Genomic DNA, 6462 nt, shown 5'->3' on the forward strand with positions numbered 1-6462 from the left:
CAGTGGCACTTCATTTAATTGTACCAGCATCTGGGAATCCTTTCCGTAAATTACAAAATGTAGAACTTTTAAACGAAATTTTTGAGAACTGGATTTCATTACTGTTCAGCAGGCTTTAGACACTTCCTAGAAAGAGCCACAAGGCAACTTGTAAGATGTCGTGATCTCCTGACCTTCATTGCTTACATATTCCGCCACCACAATCATATTATGCACATCAAGACGCTTCACTCGAACCCAAACTCAATAAGATAAAGCCAATGTTGTATGAATTCATGTAAACGATATGCAAATAACAAACAAATCGCAAGTGCGCACCGAGATAAATACTCGAGGCTGGCGTACACACACACACACACACACACACACACACACACGCACATTCAAGACACGACGGTCACAAAAGCTTTTAGTTCGGGAGAGGCAAACCGCACGCCAGGGGGCCTGTCCCTTCAGAGGATGAGTCAACCTATCTACATCGGCTGGCTACTGCCCGTAGAGCAGACAGCGTTTGCCTGAGTGAAAGGGAGAACGACTCCGTGTTCGGCTTAAAAGCAAATTCCGCTACATTGTGTGGGAGCGCCTAGCCTATGCATTCTATACAAACATAGCACGCAGTTTCAGAGGTTTTCACAGGGAGACAGCAAACACCAAACGCGGACGCTACAGATTTCCGGATTGGTCGCCTTAAATGAAACGTCATTCTCCCGTTTTAGAAGAGCAATGCTGATTGGCAGACAATATTCTTGACGTCTTGAGCTGAAGGAGTAATGGAATAGACCAAAAGATGTACCCCTTCACATCTGGTGTGGAGAGGGGCCGCTCCGTTGTCGCTCTTGGAGCGAGAACACGTAACGAGAGCATGTGCGCTCGTACGTGTACTCAAAGAGCGAGGAACAAGTCTCTCCTCAGTACTTCACTGGGAGATCACCTCTGTCGAGAGCGAATCAGAGTGAACTCTATATTGAGTCCTTGCGATTAAGCATTGTTCACTGTGTTGGCTGCCACACTTATTGTGTGGTGTGAATGGACAGAGTTATAGTTAAACGCCTGCGAGCGAATTTTTGAGTGGCATCGTGATGGACTGGTTATCTGACCAGTGTACCACGCCAATAGTTAGACTAGGGGCGAATAGGAGTCCTTGACTTCATCAAAGCGTAGGGAGAGTTTGACTGGCGAAGGTCAATCCAGATAGAACGAGAGCTATCTTATTTGTCAGCAGCGAGCGGCACAGACAGCAGTCGTCGCTGCTTACGGTATTGTGTGCTACAGCTCTTGTGAGCCCCAGATTTCCTCCACAACAGTGCACTTCACTGCGACAGCCTCAACCGTACCTAGTAACATTCTAACAGACAATTATTCAAGTTGAGTAGGCGCGGCCCTCAGTCACTCTGCCAAACAATCTTAAACTTTGTATAGAAATTTCATTAGCGAATCGTATCCTTAAGAGGTAACTTAACATTCCGAAAAGAACCAGGAAATAGCTTGTTCAGTTCATAACTAAAAGTGCCATTGTGGTTTCTCAGAACTTTTGCAAAAAAAATAATAATAATAATAATTTTCGTTAGTTTCATGTCTTTCTTACACTAACTAGCACTACTCCAGTACCCAAGTATCCCACTAGTTACGTAAGAAATTTTGTGAATTTTTGTGTCATTTCCTTACAGAGGACGACTCCAGAAGATGTTTATTGCTGAAAGTTTTTCAGGCATTTCTCTTTAGAACGTTAGGAGCGTCTGTCTGACTTCTGTAGTAGTGTGGGGGTGGAAATTGCATCTTGCAGGAGCCGCAGGGTAAAGGGTACATCTCAGATTAATCCGTTGCGCAGAATGAGCACCCCCGTCGCTCACAAACTTTTGGATGGCTTCTGCAATGGCTCCGGTAAAATATATTGGTAGCAATGACTTGGAAGTAAGAGCAAAATTCATATCTTTCCCAATGAATGTCTTCATAGTGTTGTGCAAATCCTGATTTTTTTGAGTTAAAAACAGACCAACATAAAATAATGTGCCTTGTTGCGACTGAGGCGACTACGGATTACACAGAAAAACGATTAACGTAAGATTATCCAGTAACTCAGCCAAGGAAAAAAAAAAAAAAAAAAAAAGAAAACGGCGTGGAACCGTCGGATCGCGCACCGAGCGAGGCGGCGCAGTGGTTAACCCACTGATCTCACATTCGGGAGGACGACGGTTCAAACCCGCGTCCGGCCATCCTGATTTAGGTTTTCCGTAATTTCCCTAAATCACTGCAGGTAAATGCCGGGACGTTTTCTTCGAGGGGGCACGGCCGATTTCTTTCCCCATTCTTGACACAATCCGAGCTCGTGCTCCATCTAAAAATGGTTCAAATGGCTCTAACCACAATGGGACTTAACATCTGACGTGATCAGTCCCCTATACTTAGAACTACTTAAACTTAACTAACCTAACGACATCGTACACATCCATGCCCGAGGCAGGATTGGAACCTGCGACCGTAGCAGCAGCGCGGTTCCGGACTGAAGCGCCTAGAACCGCTCGGCCACAGCGGCTCGCTTGTGCTCCATCTCTAATGACCTCCTTGTCGATGGGACGCCAAACTCAATCTTCCTCCCTTCCTTCCTCCGGGCGCATGTGTTATGCTGTTTACGTGCGAGACAGGACAGTTATCCGGTGCTGGATTTTTATTCCTAATAATCTGATAACGTGCCATTGGTCGATTATTGGTTCAAATGGCTCTGAGCACTATGGGACTCAACTGCTGAGGTCATTAGTCCCCTAGAACTTAGAACTAGTTAAACCTAACTAACCTAAGGACATCACACATATCCACGCCCGAGGCAGGATTCGAACCTGCGACCGTAGCGGTCTTGCGGTTCCAGACTGCAGCGCCTTTAACCGCACGGCCACTTCGGCCGGCGGTCGATTATTCATTTATCCTATTAGAAAGGGGAAAATGTTATCAGAACGAGTCAGCAAACGACCCTGAAAGCTGTAATGCCACTCTGATATTTGTCATTTTGATTATTTTTCCAAGTCACTATCACTCCTAGGGCTGTAAGGCACGCCTTACACCCTGTGTTTTTTCGGACAGTCAATAAGGTGTCTGAAGGTTTGGCTGAAATTGCTCAACGCATTCCACAATTATGCTTTACATTTCAGTCTTCTTATCACCCCCACATCTTCCTTTTGTCGTCATTTATCTGACTGATTTGATGCTGCATTCCACAACTTCCTCTGCTGTGCCAACCTCGTCACCTCAGATAGCACTTACACCCACCGTCCTCAGTTATTTGCGGGATATATTCCAATATCTGTCCTCCTCTACAGTTTATAGCCTCTACAGTTCACTCAGGTACAATGAGAACAGTAGATGCTATTCCTTGATGTCGTAACAAATGTCCTATTATCTTGCTTGCAACGTGATCTTCTCTTTACTGACTCCGCAGTGAAACTCCACATTTCTTATCTTGTCAGCCTACCTAATTTTCAGTATCCTTATCTAACACGAAATCCCAAACGCTTCGATTCTATTTCCGATTTCCCCCATAGTCCAGGATGCTGTGTTCCAAACGTACGTTCCCATCAATTTCTTGTTCAGATTAATGCTGATGTTTGCTACTACTAGACTACTTTTATTAGGGAATGACCTTCCTGGCTGTGTCAGTCTGCTTATTACGTTCCCACTGCATCACCTGCCTTGTAGTATTTTGCTTCCTACGTAGCAGAAACCATCCATTTCCTCTCCTTCAATTTTGACGGTAAGTTTCTCACTCTTCTCAGTTCTGCTACTCCTCACTTTTTTCGTCTTTCGTCGTTTGTCCTCCAGTCAGTAGTGTGTGCTCATTGGGCTACTTATTCCAGTTGACAATTCCTGTAATCCTTCTTCACTTTCACAGAGATTAGCAATTCTTCTTCACTTTCACCGAGATTAGAAATATTATCGGCAAACCCTTATCACTGATGCCATGAATTTGAATCTCACTCCTGAACCTCATTTTATTTCCGTCATTGGTTGTTGACTCTGTAGTTTGAACAGTAGGGGCGAAAGACTGCATCCTCGTACCGAGTTGTCATAATTAAAGTGCAGCTACTCACAGAGGTCCAGTGAGGGCTTTAATTATCGTACGATAATGAAATTTGGTAGATACAGTAATACGGTAATGCGGAACCGATTTACACTTTAAAAAATTAATTGAAGTTAGTTCTAATTATAAGCACCCGGTATTAAACTTTTTTAAATCCTAGTGCTTGGTTCTTAGTCTTTCATTCTTATTTTTAGCTCCTGATTATTGTACAATGTAGACGTCACATGTTTTTTCTTGTAGCTTACATCTGTTTTCTTGAAAATTTTGCATATCATGCACCATTTTAAATTGCCAAACGCATTTTATGGGTCGATAAAATCTGTGATCAAATAAGGCAGAACTGATAGATAACATTCTTTCGCAGTTTCTGAAATCATTAGGGGAAGTGACAATCTAACAACTATTCAATTTGGTGTGTAGAATCTACGAGTCTGGAGACGTTCTATCAGACTTTCGGAGCAATATCATCCACATAGTCTCGAAGGCAGTTGGGCAGGTAATTGAGAGACCTATCGCACAGTCAGCTTAAAAGCTCATGTATCCAAGTTGTTGATAAGAATAATATACAGCAGAGTGCAAAAGGAAATTTCAAATCTGTTAGACGACGATCTTCGCCTCTGGGAAAGCTGAAGGCACCAAGCACGCAGCTCTGACGCTGCGTTTCAAAATGGGAACAAGACGTGCGATAAATTAAGACACTTTCATAGGGTTTGCCTAGTTAGAAACTTCATTTTACAGTGCAAACTGTGCAAGATATTTGAAATACTGAGACAAATAGGGGTAAATTACAAGGCAAAATGGATAATATGCACTATGTGCAAGAACCGAGAGACAAATATAAGAATAGAAGACGAAGAACGAAATGCTCTAACGAAAACGGGTTCGTGGTGGAAGGATATCAATGATAATAGCCTGCTGTTGACGTTGCTATCCTCAGGGAAATTGAGGAAGAATTACAGGACGTGTTAAATTGAACAAAAAGTCTTATGAATAGAGAATAGCGAGTGAGAGGGAAGAGAAGAGTAATGAAGAGCAGAGAAATGAGATTAGCGATAAACTTCAAAACTATGGACCACGAGTAGACGGATTTAAAGAATTCTTCTACCTTGGAAGCAAAATAACACACGAAGGTCGAAGTGAGGAGGATATAAAAGCCAAATTAGCACAGACGAAGGGTGTGTTTCTGGTCAAGAGAATTCTACTATTCCCAAAAATCTTACTTCATGCGGAGAAGAAGTTTATGAGAGCGTACGTTTGGAGCACAGCATTGTATGATAACAAAACATTTGGCATCTCGAAGCGTCTGAGATGTGGCGCTACAGAAGAATGCTGAAAATTAGGTCGGCTGGTAAGATACGAGCTGGGGAGGTTCGCCGCAGAATCGATAAAACAGGAACGTATGGAAAACACTGTCAAGAGGAAGGGACAGCGTGATAGCATATGTGCTAAGACATCAGGGAATATTTTCCGTGGTACTAGCGTGACATGTAGAGAGGAAAATACCATAGAGGAAGACAGATGTTGGGATATATCCAACAAAATAAATGTCGTGTGGCTAGGGCCTCCCGTCGGGTAGACCGTTCGCCTGGTGCAGGTCTTTCGATTCGACGCCACTTCGGCGACCTGCGCGTCGATGGGGATGAAATGATGATGATTAGGACAACACAACACCCAGTCCCTGAGCGGAGAAAATTTCCGACCCAGCCGGGAATCGAACCCGGGCCCTTAGGATTGACAGTCTGTCACGCTGACCACTCAGCTACCGGGGCGGACATATATCCAACAAACAATTAAGAACGTAGAGTGCAAGTGCTACTTCGGGAAGAAGACTTTTGCACGAGAGGAATTTACGACGGGCCACATCAAACCAGTCATAAAACTGACGACTGAGGAATGCCCTATGAACTTCCCTTGCTTGCATTATCAAAGCACACCGTCAGAACGGCCTCTCTGGTGCCTTTACTTTTCATGAAGAATTGATCGTTATCTGAGACATCCTGTTTTCTTTTCCGTTCTTCTCTATGTTACCTTCGCCTGCAGCTCTAATGCATGAACTCTGACTCAACACTTTTGTGCCATTTCTGTCTTCTGGCTGGATAGTGTGGGCGATAGTTTTCCAAAAGTGTGATGATCTGTATTCAGTCTCTTAAAGTCTACAAAAAACAGAAAGAAGTCATTTGAATCCCATTTCCCCTAACGATTGCAGGAATTCCGAAAGAATTTGACCTATGGTCGTCACCTAATTTGACCGCATGTGTTCCAAAGTTTTGTAAAACTTTGGTCATCAAACTCGATCAGTCATATCTTCCATATCAACTTCCATTTCCTCTTTTACCACATGAAACAGTTTCCTTTCCTAATAGAGACCTTCAGTGTACTCTTTGCTCCTACCT

Source organism: Schistocerca piceifrons, chromosome 5 (assembly GCF_021461385.2).
Source record: "Schistocerca piceifrons isolate TAMUIC-IGC-003096 chromosome 5, iqSchPice1.1, whole genome shotgun sequence".
NCBI lineage: Eukaryota > Metazoa > Arthropoda > Insecta > Orthoptera > Acrididae > Schistocerca > Schistocerca piceifrons.